The following is a 21,889-nucleotide window of genomic DNA, read 5'->3' as shown; positions in this document are numbered from 1 at the left end:
ATATCACTGTGTCCAGTTTACAGTAGGTCATAGCACTGCTGGTTGTACTTATTTAAGGGGTGGTGTATAATATTGATCTATTCAGTACCAATTTCATATGTGCTTTGGCATAGGGGATATGTGTTTGTTTTAAATGTTTTTAATTGTCCTTTGTGTGTTTACTCCCAGCGTGGAGTTCCATATGTATTCCTAATTGTAATAAAGATTTTTCTATCATACATATAATACATTATCATTGCATCATCACAAAAAATACACCAAGGAGGTGTCATCTGCTCCCAGGCATTATACTCTGGGCCCCATTATTTTCCTGATCCTGGGCCACATTCTGGTACTGATGATCCTTTGTGACCCGGATGCTCTGCAGTCTATTAATGCATTGTCTAATCTGCACGACCTGCGTAAGATTTATTTACTCTTATGAAATGAAATGTACAGAAATTGGCAGGATGATAACGGAGCATTTACTTAGTGCTGATCTTCCCTGAGGGAAGGATTCCTGTGTTGGCACAACATGTGCCGGATTCTATAATCTCAGGACATATCCTCCTATATATACTGCATATATGTAGAGGCGTCTTCACATCCGACACCCGGACTCTCAGAGCGGCTGCAGGTGAGTTATACATTGTAACCTTTAGGTTTTGTGCGCACGCAGCATTTTTGACCGCGTTTTTGCGGTTCATTTCTGTGAGGTTTTTTTTAGCTCAAAACTGTCTGACTTTTCTTCCCCAGCAAAGTCTATGACTTTTCATTTTTGCTGTCTGCACACAACTTCTTTTTTAGCTGTGTTTTTGAAGTGAGAAAAAAATGGACATGTCAATTCTTTCTTGCGTTTTGCTGCCTTTTTCCACCCATCCAATGCATTGGAAAAACGCAGCAAAATGCAGTAAGTAAAAACGCTGCGTTTTTACCGCTGAATTTTTGCGGCCAAAAATGCAGCATTTTTGTAGCTAGAAAAAAAATGGTTAGGTGCGCACATAGCCCTACAAAGTGTTACTCTTCTATCTAGTAACTGGTTGTAGAGATTTATAGATGTTATTGTCTCTTTATGCTGAATCCTCGCTATGGGGCGACACATCAGGTCAGAGCTCGGACCCTCCTGCAATTATATTATCAGCAGTTTATAGCTTCACATTCACCTTTTTTGTCTTATGGGGAGATGTTACATTGATAGAATCGGTCCTACAATCAGATACACCTTATGTGATCTAGAGTCAGCCGGGGTCTACGATTGTGGGAACAGTTGGGGTCCCTTTTTAACTGATATGTAATGATTTTACTATGTAGAAAACTACCCACAATCCACATGCTAGACTGCAAATAAGGCTGCGTTCTGGAAATTTCCAAACTCAAACATGTCACTGAGCTCCCAGATAATTCACTGCTCCTTAAAAAAAAAAATGGCTAATGGCAGTCTCTCAGATTTGCCACTGATCTTGGAAGTCCTGGTGACCTAGGGACTGATACCTGCCCATGGGCAGCTGCCCCTGCAGAGGGTTCACCAGTCCCCTCAGGACAGGACGTCTCCATATTACACTCCTCACCTCACACTGACTTCAACTCCAACTGTCTCTCTCTGAATTTTCCTCCCACCTATGCTCCTCCCCTTTCTCCTTCTAGGGCTCACACCAAAGCTTTGGTTTTAAGTCAAGTGAACAGCCCCAGTAAGGGAGTGTGGGCGAATGTGTGTATATGGTGACCAGCCCCAATAAGGGAGTGTGGGCAAAAGTGTCTATGTGGTGACCAGCCCCAGTAAGGGAGTGTGGGTAAATGTGTGTATATGGTGAACAGCCCCAGTAAGGGAGTGTGGGCAAATGTGTGTATATGGTGAACAGCCCCAGTAAGGGAGTGTGGGAAAATGTGTGTCTATGGTGACCAGCCCCAGTAAGGGAATGTGGGTAAATGTGAGTATGTGGTGAACAGGCCCAGTAAGGGAGTGTGGGTAAATGTGTGTATGTGGTGACCAGCCCCAGTAATGGAGTATGGGCAAATGTGTGTATATGTGGTGACCAGCCCCAGTAAGGGAGTATGGGCAAATGTGTGTATGTGGTGACCAGCCCCAGTAATGGAGTATGGGCAAATGTGTGTATATGGTGAACGGCCCCAGTAAGGGAGTGTGGGTAAATGTGTGTATGTGGTGAACAGCCCCAATAATGGAGTATGGGCAAATGTGTGTATATGGTGAACGGCCCCAGTAAGGGAGTGTGGGCAAATGTGTGTATGTGGTGACTGGCCCCAGTAAGGGAGTGTGGGCAAATGTGTGTATGTGGTGACCAGCCCCAGTAAGGGAGTATGGGCAAATGTGTGTATATGTGGTGACCAGCCCCAGTAAGGGAGTGTGGGTAAATGTGTGCTTGTGGTGAACAGCCCCAATAATGGAGTATGGGCAAATGTGTGTATATGGTGAACGGCCCCAGTAAGGGAGTGTGGGCAAATGTGTGTATGTGGTGACTGGCCCCAGTAAGGGAGTGTGGGCAAATGTGTGTTTGTGGTGACCAGCCCCAGTAAGGGAGTATGGGCAAATGTGTGTATGTGGTGACCAGCCGCAGTAAGGGAGTGTGTGCAAATGTGTGTATGTGATGACCAGCCGCAGTAAGGGAGTGTGTGCAAATGTGTGTATGTGGTGACCAGCCGCAGTAATGGAGTGTGGGCGAATGTGTGTATGTGGTGACCAGCCGCAGTAATGGAGTGTGGGCGAATGTGTGTATGTGGTGAGCAGCCCCAGTAAGGGAGTGTGGGTAAATGTGTGTATGTGGTGAGCAGCCCCAGTAAGGGAGTGTGGGTAAATGTGTGTATGTGGTGAGCAGCCCCAGTAAGGGAGTGTGGGCAAATGTGTGTATGTGGTGACCAGCCCCAATAAGGGAATATGGGCAAATGTGTGTATGTGGTGACCAGCCCCAGTAAGGGAGTGTGGGTAAATGTGTGTATGTGGTGACCAGCCCCAGTAAGGGAGTGTGGGGGAATGTGTGTATGTGGTGACCAGCCCCAGTAAGGGAGTATGGGCGAATGTGTGTATGTGGTGACCAGCCCCAGTAAGGGAGTGTGGGCAATGTGTGTATGTGGTGACCAGCCCCAGTAAGGGAGTGTGGGCGAATGTGTGTATGTGGTGACCAGCCCCAGTAATGGAGTGTGGGCGAATGTGTGTATGTGGTGACCAGCCCCAGTAATGGAGTGTGGGCGAATGTGTGTATGTGGTGACCAGCCCCAGTAAGGGAGTGTGGGCAAATGTGTGTATGTGGTGACCAGCCCCAGTAAGGGAGTATGGGCGAATGTGTGTATGTGGTGACCGGCCCCAGTAAGGGAGTATGGGCGAATGTGTGTATGTGGTGAACAGCCCCAGTAATGGAGTGTGGGCAAATGTGTGTATGTGGTGACCGACCCCAGTAAGGGAGTGTGGGCGAATGTGTGTATGTGGTGACCGACCCCAGTAAGGGAGTGTGGGCGAATGTGTGTATGTGGTGACCGACCCCAGTAAGGGAGTGTGGGCAAATGTGTGTATGTGGTGACCAGCCCCAGTAATGGAGTGTGGGCAAATGTGTGTATGTGGTGACCAGCGCCAGTAAGGGAGTGTGGGCAAATATGTGTATGTGGTGACCAGCCCCAGTAAGGGAGTGTGGGCAAATGTGTGTATGTGGTGACCGACCCCAGTAATGGAGTGTGGGGAAATGTGTGTATGTGGTGACCGACCCCAGTAAGGGAGTGTGGGCAAATGTGTGTATGTGGTGACCAGCCCCAGTAAGGGAGTGTGGGCAAATGTGTGTATGTGGTGACCGGCCCCAGTAAGGGAGTGTGGGCAAATGTGTGTATGTGGTGACCGACCCCAGTAAGGGAGTGTGGGCGAATGTGTGTATGTGGTGACCGACCCCAGTAAGGGAGTGTGGGCAAATGTGTGTATGTGGTGACCAGCCCCAGTAATGGAGTGTGGGCAAATGTGTGTATGTGGTGACCAGCCCCAGTAAGGGAGTGTGGGCAAATGTGTGTATGTGGTGACCAGCGCCAGTAAGGGAGTGTGGGCAAATATGTGTATGTGGTGACCAGCCCCAGTAAGGGAGTGTGGGCAAATGTGTGTATGTGGTGACCGACCCCAGTAATGGAGTGTGGGGAAATGTGTGTATGTGGTGACCAGCCCCAGTAATGGAGTGTGGGCAAATGTGTGTATGTGGTGACCAGCCCCAGTAATGGAGTGTGGGCAAATGTGTGTATGTGGTGACTGGCCCCAGTAAGAGAGTGTGGGCAAATGTGTGTATGTGGTGACCAGCCCCAGTAAGGGAGTGTGGGTAAATGTGTGTATGTGGTGACCGGTCCCAGAAAGGGAGTGTGGGTAAATGTGTGTATATGGTGAACAGCCCCAGTAAGGGAGTGTGGGTAAATGTGTGTATGTGGTGACCAGCCCCAGTAAGGGAGTGTGGGTAAATGTGTGTATGTGGTGAACAGCCCCAGTAAGGGAGTGTGGGTAAATGTGTGTATGTGGTGAACAGCCCCAGTAAGGGAGTGTGGGTAAATGTGTGTATGTGGTGACCAGCCCCAGTAAGGGAGTGTGGGTAAATGTGTGTATGTGGTGACCAGCCCCAGTAAGGGAGTGTGGGTAAATGTGTGTATGTGGTGACCAGCCCCAGTAAGGGAGTGTGGGTAAATGTGTGTATGTGGTGACCAGCCCCAGTAAGGGAGTGTGGGTAAATGTGTGTATGTGGTGAACAGCCCCAGTAAGGGAGTGTGGGTAAATGTGTGTATGTGGTGAACAGCCCCAGTAATGGAGTGTGGGCAAATGTGTGTATGTGGTGACCGGCCCCAGTAAGGGAGTGTGGGCAAATGTGTGTATGTGGTGACTGGCCCCAGTAAGAGAGTGTGGGCAAATGTGTGTATGTGGTGACCAGCCCCAGTAAGGGAGTGTGGGTAAATGTGTGTATGTGGTGACCGGTCCCAGAAAGGGAGTGTGGGTAAATGTGTGTATATGGTGAACAGCCCCAGTAAGGGAGTGTGGGTAAATGTGTGTATGTGGTGACCAGCCCCAGTAAGGGAGTGTGGGTAAATGTGTGTATGTGGTGAACAGCCCCAGTAAGGGAGTGTGGGTAAATGTGTGTATGTGGTGAACAGCCCCAGTAAGGGAGTGTGGGTAAATGTGTGTATGTGGTGACCAGCCCCAGTAAGGGAGTGTGGGTAAATGTGTGTATATGGTGAACAGCCCCAGTAAGGGAGTATGGGCAAATGTGTGTATGTGGTGAACAGCCCCAGTAAGGGAGTGTGGGTAAATGTGTGTATGTGGTGACCGGCCCCAGTAAGGGAGTGTGGGCAAATGTGTGTATGTGGTGACTGGCCCCAGTAAGGGAGTGTGGGTAAATGTGTGTATGTGGTGACCGGCCCCAGTAAGGGAGTGTGGGTAAATGTGTGTATGTGGTGAACAGCCCCAGTAAGGGAGTGTGGGTAAATGTGTGTATGTGGTGAACAGCCCCAGTAAGGGAGTGTGGGTAAATGTGTGTATGTGGTGAACAGCCCCAGTAAGGGAGTGTGGGTAAATGTGTGTATGTGGTGACCGGCCCCAGTAAGGGAGTGTGGGCAAATGTGTGTATGTGGTGACTGGCCCCAGTAAGGGAGTGTGGGTAAATGTGTGTATGTGGTGAGCAGCCCCAGTAAGGGAGTGTGGGTAAATGTGTGTATGTGGTGACTGGCCCCAGTAAGGGAGTGTTGGTAAATGTGTGTATGTGGTGACTGGCCCCAGTAAGGGAGTGTGGGTAAATGTGTGTATGTGGTGACTGGCCCCAGTAAGGGAGTGTGGGTAAATGTGTGTATGTGGTGACTGGCCCCAGTAAGGGAGTGTGGGTAAATGTGTGTATGTGGTGAGCAGCCCCAGTAAGGGAGTGTGGGTAAATGTGTGTATGTGGTGACTGGCCCCAGTAAGGGAGTGTGGGTAAATGTGTGTATGTGGTGACTGGCCCCAGTAAGGGAGTGTGGGTAAATGTGTGTATGTGGTGACTGGCCCCAGTAAGGGAGTGTGGGTAAATGTGTGTATGTGGTGACTGGCCCCAGTAAGGGAGTGTGGGTAAATGTGTGTATGTGATGACCAGCCCCAGTAAGGGAGTGTGGGTAAATGTGTGTATGTGGTGACTGGCCCCAGTAAGGGAGTGTGGGTAAATGTGTGTATGTGGTGACTGGCCCCAGTAAGGGAGTGTGGGTAAATGTGTGTATGTGGTGACTGGCCCCAGTAAGGGAGTGTGGGTAAATGTGTGTATGTGGTGAACAGCCCCAGTAAGGGAGTGTGGGTAAATGTGTGTATGTGGTGAACAGCCCCAGTAAGGGAGTGTGGGTAAATGTGTGTATATGGTGAACAGCCCCAGTAAGGGAGTGTGGGTAATGTGTGTATATGGTGAACAGCCCCAGTAAGGGAGTGTGGGTAAATGTGTGTATGTGGTGAGCAGAGAAAAGCAAATCTCATTAAAGCTGCAATACATGGTATACAGATTGGAATACACATGTAGTTATTATCTGTGGCGACTCAGGCACAGGGAAGAACATGGACGCCTGCACTAAACCTTAACCAGTGCGCACAAGTCCAAACTCACGGTACCATTCAGGGACCGGTCCACTCTCGGGGTATGAGGTCCGTTGGTGCGCACTTCTCTGGGGTCAAATGGAGGCAGCTTTTCTTCCCTTGGGTCACGGGGCAGCTGCGCTGATACAGCAGATGCCTTCTCCTGGGTCTGGTACCGACTGAGCAATACTCTCTGTTTTCTGCTCAGGCAACGTCCCGGCTTTTCTCTCCACACCTGCAGCACAACCACTTCTTGAATCTCCCTCAGACGTCTCTCTCCTCAGACACTTTCCCGCACTTTTTCTGTCCGGGTTAAACCACACACACAGTCTCCAGGAGGGGAGGTGTCGGCCAGTCCAACTCACACCTGGAACAGGGGGCACTGTCGCCATAGTTACCAAAACCATCTATTTCTGTGCTTCCAGCTCCTGCACATTACTCCTCCTGCCACTGACAAACCCTCTATCTATTCCTATACATGTACTACACCGTGTGCAGAATTATTAGGCAAGTTGTATTTTAGAGGATTTTTTTTTATTATTGATCAACAACTATGTTCTCAATCACCCAAAAGACTCATAAATATCAGCGCTTAATATTTTTGGCAGTTGGAGGGTTTTTAGATTTGGCTTCTTAGGAGGATTCTGTTTGTGCAGGTGACTATTACTGTGCAGAATTATTAGGCAACTTAATAAAATCCAAATCTATTCCCATCTCACTTGTTTATTGTCACCAGGAAACCAATATAACTGCACAACATTTAGAAATAAACATTTCTGAAATGCAAAAACAACCCAAAAAATGAGTGCCCAATATCGCCCCCTTTCTTTCTGATGACACTCAGCAGCCACCATCCATAGATTCTGTCATTGCTTGATCTGTTTACGATCCACATTGCGTGCAGCAGCCGCCACAGCCTCCAGACACCACAGCCTCCAGACACCACAGCCTCCAGACACCGCAGCCTCCAGACACCACAGCCTCACCGCAGCCTCCAGACACCGCAGCCTCCAGACACCACAGCCTCCAGCCACCACAGCCTCCAGACACCACAGCCTCCAGACACCGCAGCCTCCAGACACTGTTCCCAGAGGTGGACTGTTTTCCCTCCCTGTAGATCTCACATTTTATGAGGGACCACAGGTTCTCTATGGGGTTCAGATCAGGTGAACAAGGGGGCCATGTCATTATTTTTTCATCTTTTAGACCTTTACTGGCCAGCCACGCTGTGGAGTAGTTGGATGCATGTGATGGAGCATTGTCCTGCATGAAAATAATGTTTTTCTTGAACGATACCGACTTCTTTGTGTATCGCTGCTTGAAGAAGTTGTCTTCCAGAAACTGGCAGTAGGTCTGGGAGTTGAGCTTCCTCCATCCTCAACCCGAAAAGGTCCCACAAGTTGATCTTTGCTGATCCCAGCCCATACCAGTGCCCACCTCCACCTTGCTGGCGTCTGAGTCGGAGTGGAGGTCTCTGCCCTTTACTGATCCAGCCTCTGGCCCATCCATCTGGACCATCAAGAGTCACTCTCATTTCATCAGTCCATAAAACCTTTGAAAAATCAGTCTTCAGATATTTCTTGGCCCAGTCTTGACGTTTTATCTTATGTTTCTTGGTCAGAGGTGGTGGTTTTCAGCCTTCCTTACCTTGGCCATGTCCCTGAGTATGGAACACCTTGTGCTTTTTGATACTCCAGTAACGTTGCAGCTCTGAAATAGGCCAAACTGCCAAACTGGTGGCAAATGGCATCTTGGCAGCTTCACGCTTGATTTTCCTCAATTCATGGGCAGTTATTTTGCGCCTTTTTTGCCCAGCACGCTTCTTGCGACCCTGTTGGCTATTTGCCATGAAACGCTTGATTGTTCGGTGATCACGCTTCAAAAGTTTGGCAATTTCAAGACTGCTGCATCCCTCTGCAAGACTCTCACAATATGGACTTTTCAGAGCCTGTCACATCTCTCTTCTGACCCATTTTGCCAAAGGAAAGGAAGTCGCCTAATAATTAAGCACCCCTTATATAGGGTGTTGATGTCATTACACCGCACCCCTCCTCATTACAGAGATGCACATAACCTGATTTACTTATTATGTAGTTGGCTCTCAGCCTATACAGCTTGGAGTAGGACGACATGTATAAATAGCATCACGGGATCAAAATACTCATTTGCCTAATAATTCTGCACACAGTGTATAATTCATAAAAAACAAAAAAGTGAGCCGCAGTAAGAGTTGGTGTAAATGCGGCCTGTAAGCTCATTTTCACACTGGCCATAAGACATAAAAAAAGATAAAAAATAATATGAACATGTACCCTGCTGTAACTAAAATAAAAGCATAGTGCATATAAACATAGGGTACTTAGTAAACATTGTTTTTGATCATAAAAGTGTAAAGCCATCCCACCACGACAAGGTGTACACAATTGGGACATTATCTACACTCTCTAATATTAAAACCTCACCATGTGTCAACAGACATCAATCTGAATAAGGGCAGAGAGTGTCTGGGTCCCAATTGGACACAGCCATGGGAAGCACTAGATCACGGTACCGTACAGGAAACCGGTCCTCTCTCGGGGTATGAAGTCTGTCGGTACACACTTCTCTGGGGCCGAATGGAAGCAGTTTTTCTTCTCTTGGGTCACAGGGCAGCTGGGCTCATCCGGGTGACGTTTTCTCCTGGGTCGAGTACTGACTGAGCCATACTCTGGGTTTTCTGCTCAGGCAATTGTGACGCCCTGGCCTATCAGGTCGTCACAGGGTATTGTGCAATCTGCCCTTCCGCACAGTATCCACCCTCCTTGGTTAACGGATCCCAGTTCTCAGGTGTTGTTGACAGCTAGTCCAATAAAAATCCTAGGAACACTTCCCACTGGAACCTACCAGACACACCATTGGGGGGCCTGAAGGAAATAGGGCCGTCCACATGGGCGGTTGGTGAGGAGAAAGTGAGGACAGTGACAGTTGAGCAAGGGAGTTGAGTGGAGATAGTGGAGTGTGAAGGAGGTGAAGTGACTCTCTGCGAGGGAGAGGTCACGGAGCAGGGCTCCTGAGTAGAGTTGAGCGCGGTTCGTGGTTCGTGGTTCTCCAGTTCGCGGCTCGAGTGATTTTGGGGCATGTTCTAGATCGAACTAGAACTCGAGCTTTTTGCAAAAGCTCGGTAGTTCTAGAAACGTTCGAGAACGGTTCTAGCAGCCAAAAAACAGCTAAATCATAGCTTGGTTTCTGCTGTAATAGTGTAAGTCACTCTGTGAATCAAACTATTATCACATTTCAGTGTATAGTGTGCGTGAACAGCGCCTTCAGATCACTGCTGTTTCTATAATGGCGATCGCCATTTTTTTTTTTTTTTTTCTTGTCTTCCTTCCCTAAGTGCGCGCGTCTTGTGGGGCGGGCCAGCATGTCAGCCAATCCCAGACACACACACAGCTAAGTGGACTTTGAGCCAGAGAAGCAACGGCATGTGTGATAGGATCTGCATGTCACATGTCCCTGCATTATAAAACCGGACATTTTCTTCACGGACGCCATTATCTGCCTTCTGCGTCTTTGGTGTCAGACATCACTGTCGCAGCTCCGTCTTCCTGAGTCCTATAGCCGATACAGCTGTATGCGCTGCATACACAGCGTTAGACAGCTTAGGGAGAGCACTTTATAGCAGTCCTTTTAAGGGCTCCAACCGGCAGGGTCAGAGAGCCATAGGTGACAGGTCCTGCAAACAGCAACAGCGTCTGTGTAGCCCAGGTCAGGGATTTCCTACCTGCATTTCACCATTAGGAGGGAATAGAAAGGCAGTCTTCCATTCCTCTACCCAGAGCACCACAATCCTGCCACTGTACCCTCTTGTCCTCTGCACACTCCAACTGATAACTAAGCCATTATACTAGCAAACACTCAGTGTACCTAGTGGCATCCTATACGTGGCTATTGGACTTTGCTATAGTCCCACTAGTGCAAAGACATTTGCAGAGCGCGTCTGCCTGCGTTGCACACTACAACTCATTCTAAACAAGCCATTATACTAGCAAACACTCAGTGTACCTAGTGGCATCCTATACGTGGCTATTGGACTTTGCTATAGTCCCACTAGTGCAAAGACATTTGCAGAGCGCGTCTGCCTGCATTGCACACTACAACTCATTCTAACCAAGCCATTATACTAGCAAACACTCAGTGTACCTAGTGGCATCCTATACGTGGCTATTGGACTTTGCTATAGTCCCACTAGTGCAAAGACATTTGCAGAGCGCGTCTGCCTGCATTGCACACTCCAACTCATTAAAACCAAGCCATTATACTAGCAAACACTCAGTGTACCTAGTGGCATCCTATACGTGGCTATTGGACTTTGCTATAGTCCCACTAGTGCAAAGACATTTGCATAGCGCGTCTGCCGGCATTGCACACTCAAACTCATTTTAACTAAGCCATTATACTAGCAAACACTCAGTGTACCTAGTGGCATCCTATACGTGGCTATTGGACTTTGCTATAGTCCCACTAGTGCAAAGACATTAGCAGAGCACATCTGCCTGCATTGCACACTACAACTCATTCTAACCAAGCCATTAGACTAGCAAACACTCAGTGTACCTAGTGGCATCCTATACGTGGCTATTGGACTTTGCTATAGTCCCACTAGTGCAAAGACATTTGCATAGCGCGTCTGCCTGCATTGCACACTCAAACTCATTTTAACTAAGCCATTATACTAGCAAACACTCAGTGTACCTAGTGGCATCCTATACGTGGCTATTGGACTTTGCTATAGTCCCACTAGTGCAAAGACATTAGCAGAGCGCATCTGCCTGCATTGCACACTACAACTCATTCTAACCAAGCCATTATACTAGCAAACACTCAGTGTACCTAGTGGCATCCTATACGTGGCTATTGGACTTTGCTATAGTCCCACTAGTGCAAAGACATTTGCAGAGCGCGTCTGCCTGCATTGCACACTCCAACTCATTAAAACCAAGCCATTATACTAGCAAACACTCAGTGTACCTAGTGGCATCCTATACGTGGCTATTGGACTTTGCTATAGTCCCACTAGTGCAAAGACATTTGCATAGCGCGTCTGCCTGCATTGCACACTCAAACTCATTTTAACTAAGCCATTATACTAGCAAACACTCAGTGTACCTAGTTGTATCCTAAACGTGGCTATTGTACTTTTGTCTATTCACAGTATTGGAACGTTATTTGCAGCACGTCTGCCTGCATTGCACACTCAAACTTTTTTAAACTCAGCCATTTATAGTAGCAAACACTCAGTGTACCTAGTTGTATCCTAAACGTGGCTATTGTACTTTTGTCTATTCACAGTATTGGAACGTTATTTGCAGCACGTCTGCCTGCATTGCACACTCAAACTTTTTTAAACTCAGCCATTTATAGTAGCAAACACTCAGTGTACCTAGTTGTATCCTAAACGTGGCTATTGTACTTTTGTCTATTCACAGTATTGGAACGTTATTTGCAGCACGTCTGCCTGCATTGCACACTCTAACTTTTTTAAACTCAGCCATTATACTAGCAAACACTCACTGTACCTAGTTGTATCCTAAACGTGGCTATTGTACTTTTGTCAATTCACAGTATTGGAACGTTATTTGCAGCACGTCTGCCTGCATTGCACACTCAAACTTTTTTAAACTCAGCCATTATACTAGCAAAGACTCACTGTACCTAGTTGTATCCTAAACGTGGCTATTGTACTTTTGTCAATTCACAGTATTGGAACGTTATTTGCAGCACGTCTGCCTGCATTGCACACTCAAACTTTTTTAAACTCAGCCATTATACTAGCAAACACTCACTGTACCTAGTTGTATCCTAAACGTGGCTATTGTACTTTTGTCAATTCACAGTATTGGAACGTTATTTGCAGCACGTCTGCCTGCATTGCACACTCAAACTTTTTTAAACTCAGCCATTATACTAGCAAACACTCACTGTACCTAGTTGTATCCTAAACGTGGCTATTGTACTTTTGTCAATTCACAGTATTGGAACGTTATTTGCAGCACGTCTGCCTGCATTGCACACTCAAACTTTTTTAAACTCAGCCATTTATAGTAGCAAACACTCAGTGTACCTAGTTGTATCCTAAACGTGGCTATTGTACTTTTGTCAATTCACAGTATTGGAACGTTATTTGCAGCACGTCTGCCTGCATTGCACACTCAAACTTTTTTAAACTCAGCCATTTATAGTAGCAAACACTCAGTGTACCTAGTTGTATCCTAAACGTGGCTATTGTACTTTTGTCTATTCACAGTATTGGAACGTTATTTGCAGCACGTCTGCCTGCATTGCACACTCTAACTTTTTTAAACTCAGCCATTATACTAGCAAACACTCACTGTACCTAGTTGTATCCTAAACGTGGCTATTGTACTTTTGTCAATTCACAGTATTGGAACGTTATTTGCAGCACGTCTGCCTGCATTGCACACTCAAACTTTTTTAAACTCAGCCATTATACTAGCAAACACTCACTGTACCTAGTTGTATCCTAAACGTGGCTATTGTACTTTTGTCAATTCACAGTATTGGAACGTTATTTGCAGCACGTCTGCCTGCATTGCACACTCAAACTTTTTTAAACTCAGCCATTTATAGTAGCAAACACTCAGTGTACCTAGTTGTATCCTAAACGTGGCTATTGTACTTTTGTCAATTCACAGTATTGGAACGTTATTTGCAGCACGTCTGCCTGCATTGCACACTCAAACTTTTTTAAACTCAGCCATTTATAGTAGCAAACACTCAGTGTACCTAGTTGTATCCTAAACGTGGCTATTGTACTTTTGTCTATTCACAGTATTGGAACGTTATTTGCAGCACGTCTGCCTGCATTGCACACTCTAACTTTTTTAAACTCAGCCATTATACTAGCAAACACTCACTGTACCTAGTTGTATCCTAAACGTGGCTATTGTACTTTTGTCAATTCACAGTATTGGAACGTTATTTGCAGCACGTCTGCCTGCATTGCACACTCAAACTTTTTTAAACTCAGCCATTTATAGTAGCAAACACTCAGTGTACCTAGTTGTATCCTAAACGTGGCTATTGTACTTTTGTCTATTCACAGTATTGGAACGTTATTTGCAGCACGTCTGCCTGCATTGCACACTCTAACTTTTTTAAACTCAGCCATTATACTAGCAAACACTCACTGTACCTAGTTGTATCCTAAACGTGGCTATTGTACTTTTGTCAATTCACAGTATTGGAACGTTATTTGCAGCACGTCTGCCTGCATTGCACACTCAAACTTTTTTAAACTCAGCCATTATACTAGCAAACACTCACTGTACCTAGTTGTATCCTAAACGTGGCTATTGTACTTTTGTCAATTCACAGTATTGGAACGTTATTTGCAGCACGTCTGCCTGCATTGCACACTCAAACTTTTTTAAACTCAGCCATTTATAGTAGCAAACACTCAGTGTACCTAGTTGTATCCTAAACGTGGCTATTGTACTTTTGTCAATTCACAGTATTGGAACGTTATTTGCAGCACGTCTGCCTGCATTGCACACTCAAACTTTTTTAAACTCAGCCATTTATAGTAGCAAACACTCAGTGTACCTAGTTGTATCCTAAACGTGGCTATTGTACTTTTGTCTATTCACAGTATTGGAACGTTATTTGCAGCACGTCTGCCTGCATTGCACACTCTAACTTTTTTAAACTCAGCCATTATACTAGCAAACACTCACTGTACCTAGTTGTATCCTAAACGTGGCTATTGTACTTTTGTCAATTCACAGTATTGGAACGTTATTTGCAGCACGTCTGCCTGCATTGCACACTCAAACTTTTTTAAACTCAGCCATTATACTAGCAAACACTCACTGTACCTAGTTGTATCCTAAACGTGGCTATTGTACTTTTGTCAATTCACAGTATTGGAACGTTATTTGCAGCACGTCTGCCTGCATTGCACACTCAAACTTTTTTAAACTCAGCCATTTATAGTAGCAAACACTCAGTGTACCTAGTTGTATCCTAAACGTGGCTATTGTACTTTTGTCAATTCACAGTATTGGAACGTTATTTGCAGCACGTCTGCCTGCATTGCACACTCAAACTTTTTTAAACTCAGCCATTTATAGTAGCAAACACTCAGTGTACCTAGTTGTATCCTAAACGTGGCTATTGTACTTTTGTCTATTCACAGTATTGGAACGTTATTTGCAGCACGTCTGCCTGCATTGCACACTCTAACTTTTTTAAACTCAGCCATTATACTAGCAAACACTCACTGTACCTAGTTGTATCCTAAACGTGGCTATTGTACTTTTGTCAATTCACAGTATTGGAACGTTATTTGCAGCACGTCTGCCTGCATTGCACACTCAAACTTTTTTAAACTCAGCCATTATACTAGCAAACACTCACTGTACCTAGTTGTATCCTAAACGTGGCTATTGTACTTTTGTCAATTCACAGTATTGGAACGTTATTTGCAGCACGTCTGCCTGCATTGCACACTCAAACTTTTTTAAACTCAGCCATTTATAGTAGCAAACACTCAGTGTACCTAGTTGTATCCTAAACGTGGCTATTGTACTTTTGTCAATTCACAGTATTGGAACGTTATTTGCAGCACGTCTGCCTGAATTGCACACTCAAACTTTTTTAAACTCAGCCATTATACTAGCAAACACTCACTGTACCTAGTTGTATCCTAAACGTGGCTATTGTACTTTTGTCAATTCACAGTATTGGAACGTTATTTGCAGCACGTCTGCCTGCATTGCACACTCAAACTTTTTTAAACTCAGCCATTTATAGTAGCAAACACTCAGTGTACCTAGTTGTATCCTAAACGTGGCTATTGTACTTTTGTCTATTCACACTACTGCAAATCTATGTGCAGCACCTCTGCATGACAACCTCGTGCTCTGTTTTTAATAAGCTATAATGATAGCACAAAATACTGCCATTTTGTGGCATCATAGAACTGGCTGTTGTATTCCATTAGTGCCCCACTGGTGACAAGCTATTTCTAGCACCTCTACATCACACCCTCATGCACATTTAGCTACGCTAATGTTATAGCAAACTCATGGAATTCATTGCTGCATTTCATAATTCGGAGGGATAGAAAGTCAGGCTTCCTTTAGCTTTTCCTTCTGTTCATAGACAGCATCTCCAAGACAAATTTCCCCTCCACGTCTAAGTGTGGAGAGGCAGCTAGTGCGCATGCGTGTGCCGATGTACCCCAGCTGCAGCATAATTACAGTGTTTCGCCTAGTGAGTATGCTCAGCCTGACTGTGCCATTCCTGACGCTAAGTCTTCATTTCGGGATACAGCGCATGCTCCCACACTAAGTGTGAAAAGCCTCTTTGCACAGGTGCTTGCATTCTGTGCCGGGTCTAAGTCCTGTTTTGTGCCTAGACACCATGCTAAAGCTGATAGTCTTTTTTCAGAGACTGTATTTCATGCTACTGAGCATGCTCAGGCACTTCCTGCATCAGAGACTAGGTCCGGTAATGAACTCTTTGGCCCTGGCCCTGATGTGGGGGTCCCATATAGACCACAGGGCATCAGGTGTCCTCCCAAATGGCTTGCAGAGGCCCACACCTATGACTTGTCACCGCATTATTGATGGTCAGACGATGACTGGTGAGGTGTTTGGGTCATGGCAGCCATGAGGTCATCATTGAAGTTGCGTTTCCAAATAGGACGCTAGTTATGCCACTCATGACGTGTCACTCTGCTTTTGTCTCCAGGAGGTGCATTGTGGTTCACCCTGGTTTGGGGCGGACCCAGGTTATAAAAGGGGCTGGAGCCAACAAGGAGGTGCGCAGTCTTCTATTATGCTCCGAAAGAGCACACCTCCATGTGTTGAACCCATTGCGGCTTTAGGCCAGAGGTAGGCAGGGATAGGGTGGTGGATGCAGGCCACCACCACAGTTGGTAACGCAGAACGGTTAAGACCAGCTCCTGTCCTAACAGTCCTGCTTGTGCAGCCCAGTGGCATTAACAGGCCTGCTGCTGCTGATGCGCCTGCTGTCCACAGGTGTGGCCCCTACGCACACGGTCAGCGTACTCAATGGCCCCTGTGTTGTTAACAGGGAGTTCCTGGGCTGGGTGGGCATGTGGACCCTGTGACGCTAACAGGGCTCACAGTCTCCAGATCCGAGTGGCGTCTAACTCGGTTCAGGCTACTATTAGTTTCATAGCCACACAGCTCTGTATCCTCCACCAAACCTTCAAGTTGCCAACCTCTCCTTTTCCAACTGGGAGCACGGTGGACACTGACTGCTGAAGGTGATATATACCTTTCTCTTTCTTTTCTTATTAATTTTTGTTATATAGCGGTCACAGATTATATACCACTTTATCCAAATCTGCCAGTCCCACTGTAACAGATGTTGTTTCTTCAGCAAATGTTACAGTTGTTTAACCACCAAATCCACGGACCAAAATTTTTTTCCCCTTTCCAACACACCTGTTCCCCTTTCCAACAGCATCTGTCCTTTTTCAACTCATTTTGGGATATGACCAAAAGTGCAACTGTGCAGGGACACCGTACTCAACGCCATCTCAGCACAGCAGCCATCCCTCGGTCCCTCCGATGTGGACAAGTAAAAGACCATTTCCTCCTATCCATGACAAAGTGTTGAGATTCACTCTGTGCAGCACTGGTGTTTAGTGGAAAAGTAGATCTAAGATTGCGTACCACATTCTGCAGATACTCCTGTATACGTGCGTCTATTTCTATGGCAGGAATTAGTTCGCCAAATTTTGTCTTGTACCGGGGATCTAACAGTGTGGCAACCCAGTATTCAGGATTACTTCAAATTCATACAATCCGAGGGTCATGTAGGTAGTGCAGCAAGAAGGCGCTCATGTGTCTTGTGCATCCAGGAGGACCAAGTCCTTGGTGTGTTGGTGGCAGAGAGGTGAGAATCGTGCATCCTTCCTCTGCCCTCTACCCACAACCTCGCACAACCGAAATGTGAGCAAGCTCTCACTCATCTGCTGAGTCTTCCATGCCCATCGCCAGTTCGTCCTCCATTTCTTCATGGGCTCCTGCACTTTCATCAACACTTTTTGCTGATACTATGCGCCCTTGTTAATCCCTCTCCCTCACCATGACTGCCGCATAGGTGCCGCTGACCATCTGGACCTCGTAGATCTTGTTATCCCTTCCGCATATGACTCCTCCTGTACTTCCTCCCCTTCCTCTTGTCCCAACACCTGACTCCGAATAATAATTACAGTGTGCTCCATCATGTAGATGACCAGAATTGTCACGCTGAGAATGACATTGCCAGTGCTAAACATCTTCGTCGACATTTCAAAACTGTGTAGCAGGGTGCATAGGTCCTTGATCTGACACCACTCCAGCAGCGTGATCGGCACCACCTCTGGATCAACTTATCCCAGGCTATATGTCTTACCGTATTTCAGCAGGGCTCTGCGCTGCTGCCACACACGCTGCAACATGTGCAGATTCCAATTCCTGCGTGTCGGAACATCGCATTTACGGCGTTTAACTGCCAGACCCTAAGACTTCCGGAGTGATGAAAGTTGTTGAGCTGCTGTGTGCGCACGATGGAAGTGAGCACATAGCGAGCGTGCCCGCTGCACAAGGACATGTAGGCCGTGATGGTGTTTTAAAAATTGCTGGAGAATTCGGATCAACACGTGAGCCATAAAAGGCACGTGTGTCACATTGCCCTGAGGATGGCCCGCAGCCAGGTTTGCATCATTGCCGCACACGGCTGTTAAGTCACCAACGGAGTCCGCTCCGTCAATTTGTACTCCGGTCGCCAGGTGACAACGTGTTCCTTTCATGAATAGTGCTGATGATGGGAGAGTAGTCGATGCCAGCGGCGCAGGTGGACGCAGGTTATGCTCACCCACTGGGCTGCATTACCTTGACAGATGCAGAATCTCTGGCTGAATGTAGCTGGTGGGTATCTCACAGATGAAATACCATCATTCAGCTACAACCAATGGGAAGACACCACACCCTTTTTTATGCCCATCCTGTCTGCAGACCACTGCCAGACATAGCTATGAACCTCTGGTTAATTTTACCCCCAGTTCAGTTTTATGATTTTGTGTGCTTGTTACCTGACTACTTTTCCTGCTTGCTGTTTATGTACCTTGTTGGCCGATACGCATTTCACCTCTGCTTGTTTTCTGATTAAGTCCTGGCCGTCCCATTCTGTTCCTGTTCCTCAATTAATGTTTTGACCCTGCCTGACTACTATTCTCTGTAATAGCGGTGTGACTCACATTTCCCATACATTTCAAAGTAAAACTTTGACCGCCTGATGGCATTGAGCTCTGCTGCCAGCATAGTAAGGAGGTGTGTGGTAGTCCTTGTGCGCAGTTGCAAGGAAGGGTGGCCTGACCACACAGGGTTTGCGCAAAGGTAGAGGACCCACACGAGGTTGAAGAGGCAGAAGCAGTGTATTAACTTCTACATACAGAACAAGGATTGAAACAACTCGTGGGGACGGCAAGACTTGTACAGCAGACCCTTCTCCATCTCTCACCATAGTTTGCCAGTGCCCAGTCAGTGACATGTACTGACCCTGTCTATGCTTACTGGTCCAAGTATCTGTGTTGAAATGCACCCTGTCGCACACAGATTTTCTCAAGGAAGTGGTGATGTTGTGTGCGACATGCCGGTGTAGCGCGGGCATGCTTTTCTTGGAGAAGCAGTGGTGATTGGGCATCTGGTACTGGGGCACAGCGACAGACATAAGGTCTGTAAAATCCTGTGTGTCCACTACGCGTAAAGGCAGCATTTCGGTAGCCAACAGCTTACAGAGGGATAGAGTCAACCACTTAGCTTTGTCATGGGTCGCAGTAAGTGGCCTTTTATTTGACCACATCTGAGGGACAGAGATCTGGCTGCTGTCTGTAGACGGTGTTGAGTAGGGTGTCCCTGGAAAAATGCAGGTTTGTGAGAAAAGTGCAGGCGGAGACATGATGTTGGCTTCATCTTGCCTTCAGATCTGTTCATCTTGTATCATTTTTAAAAAACACAGCAAGCAAGGGTTACTCCAAGCGGAGTCTCCCTTTTTTTCCAAAAATTGTGCCCCACACAGACACCTTATCAGTGGCAGCACTTGTGCCCTAGTTGCAAACAGGATGTTTTGATTTGCATCAAGCACATTCCAAATCCACAAGCATTTACTCTCCCCAGGATGACACAGGGGTAGTAAATTCCTTCTGGATCCATGACTTGTTCATTTTGATGAACGTCAGTCTGTCCACATTGTCACTGGACAGACGCGTGCGCTTATCTGTCAGCACACACCCAGCAGCACTGAAGACACGTTCAGAGACAACGCTGGCAGCTGGACACGACAAAATCTTCGAGGCGTAACTGGAGAGCTCTTGACATTTTTCTAGATTTGAAGCACAAAAGGAGCAAGGCTCCATTTGCAAAGTCATTGCATCGATGTTCATTTGGAGATACTCCTGTATCATCCTCTCCATCCGTTGACTATGTGTCAGACTTGTTGTCTCTGGTGGCCTTGCAAAGGAGGGTCTAAAAAAATTATGAAAAGATTCCATAAAATTGCTGTTACCAGCACCAGATACGGTCCTACTGGTACGGGTAGACTGTTGAAGATGACGAGGCCGTCCCATGTTTGTCAAGTTACAACTGGGAGAATCACTCCCTTCACCTGCACGGTTGTTTGGTGGAAAAGCCGAGCTAAGATCGAGTAACAGCTTCTGCTGATACTCCTGCATACGTGCGTCCCTTTCTATGGGTGGAATTATGTCACAAAATTTGGACTTGTCCCGGGGATCTAATAGTGTGGCAAGCCAGTAGTCATCATCACTTCTAATTTTGACAATACGAGGGTCATGTTGGAGGTAGTGCAACAAGAAGGCACTCATGTGTCTTGCGCAGCCATGCGCACCAAGTCCACGCTGTGTTTGTGGCATAGAGGTGCTAACCGTTCTTTCTTCCTCTGTCATCTCCCCCCAACCTCTTTCAACTGAAATTTGACCAAGGTCCCCCTCATCTGCTGAGTCTTCCATGTCCATGGACAGTTCGTCCTCCATATCTTCATGTCCTCCTGCACCTTCCTCAACATGTCGCCTGCTACCATGCGCCCTTGTTGATCCCTGTCCCCCATGGTCCCATGCCTGCCGCGTTGGTGATGATGAACGTCTGGACCTTGGTGATGTTGTTGTGTCTTGCGCATATGAATCCTCCTGTAGTTCCTCCCCTTCCTGTTGTCCCACCCCCTGACTACGAATAGTGTTTAGCGTGTGCTCCAGCATGTAAATGACTGTAATCGTCATGCTGATAATGGCATTGTCAGCGCTAAACATATTCGTCGCCATGTCGAAACTGTGCAGAAGGGTGCATAGGTCCTTGATCTGAGATCACTCCATCAGGGTGATCTGCCCCACTTCTGCATCTCGTTGGCCCAGGCTATACATCATGACGTATTGCACCAGGGCTCGCCGGTGCTGCCACAGTCGCTGTAACATGTGGAGAGTTGAATTCCAGCGTGTCGCCACATCGCATTTCAGGCGATGAACCGGCAGGCCGAAAGACTTCTGGAGCGATGCAAGTCGCTCCGGTGCGGCGGTTGAACGGCGGAAGTGAGCACTGCAGACAGTTTCCGTGCCCTGGTCAGAAGGCCATCTAGGCCGGGATAGTGTGTTAAAAATTGCTGGACAACAAGGTTAAACACGTGAGCCATACAAGGCACGTGTGTCACCTTGCCCAGGCGAAGGGCCGCACCCAGGTTTGCAGCATTGTCGCACACGGCCTTACCAGGCTGCAGGTTGAGTGGAGACAACCATTTATCAAAATCAGTCTCCAGAGCTGCCCACAACTCAGTCGCTGTGTGACTCCTATTTCAAAGACATGTCAAGCTAAAGACCGCCTGATGCCGTTGCGCTCTGCTACCAGCATAGTAATGAGGGGTGCGTGATTCCTTCTGCGCAGTGAGAACGCTGGTGGCCTGACCAGGCAGGCTTGGGGCGGAGGTGGAGGACCCAGATGAGGTGGAGGATGCAGAAGCAGTGGCGGAACTTGGACAGACAGAGGATTGACACACAAGTCGTGGGGACGGCAAGACTTGTGCAGCAGACCCTTCACCATCTATCACCATAGTTACCCAGTGGCCAGTCAGCGACATGTAACGTCCCTGTCCATGCTTACTGGTCCAAGTATCGGTGGTGAAATGCACCCGTTCACACACAGAGTTTCTCAAGGAAGCGGTGATGTTGTGTGCGACATGCTGGTGTAGCGCGGGCACACCTTTCTTAGAGAAGTAGTGGCGACTAGGCATCTGGTACTGGGGCACAGCGACAGACATAAGGTCTCTAAAATCCTGTGTGTC

General features: G+C 47.1%; 1 protein-coding gene across 1 annotated transcript in view; it reads left to right on the top strand.

Moving 5' to 3' along the window:
• The first annotated feature begins 541 nt into the window (after nucleotides 1–541).
• Nucleotides 542–21,889, top strand: part of LOC142258014 (plasma serine protease inhibitor-like) — a 105,672-nt gene continuing 84,324 nt past the window's right edge. The window contains exon 1 of the mRNA XM_075330433.1: nucleotides 542–616. The gene's annotated coding sequence lies outside the window, so the exon portion shown is untranslated. The remainder of the gene's footprint in view (nucleotides 617–21,889) is intronic.

The sequence above is a fragment of the Anomaloglossus baeobatrachus genome, chromosome 12 (assembly GCF_048569485.1).
Source record: "Anomaloglossus baeobatrachus isolate aAnoBae1 chromosome 12, aAnoBae1.hap1, whole genome shotgun sequence".
NCBI classification, from domain to species: domain Eukaryota; kingdom Metazoa; phylum Chordata; class Amphibia; order Anura; family Aromobatidae; genus Anomaloglossus; species Anomaloglossus baeobatrachus.
This window is presented reverse-complemented; position numbering and strand designations above follow the sequence as displayed.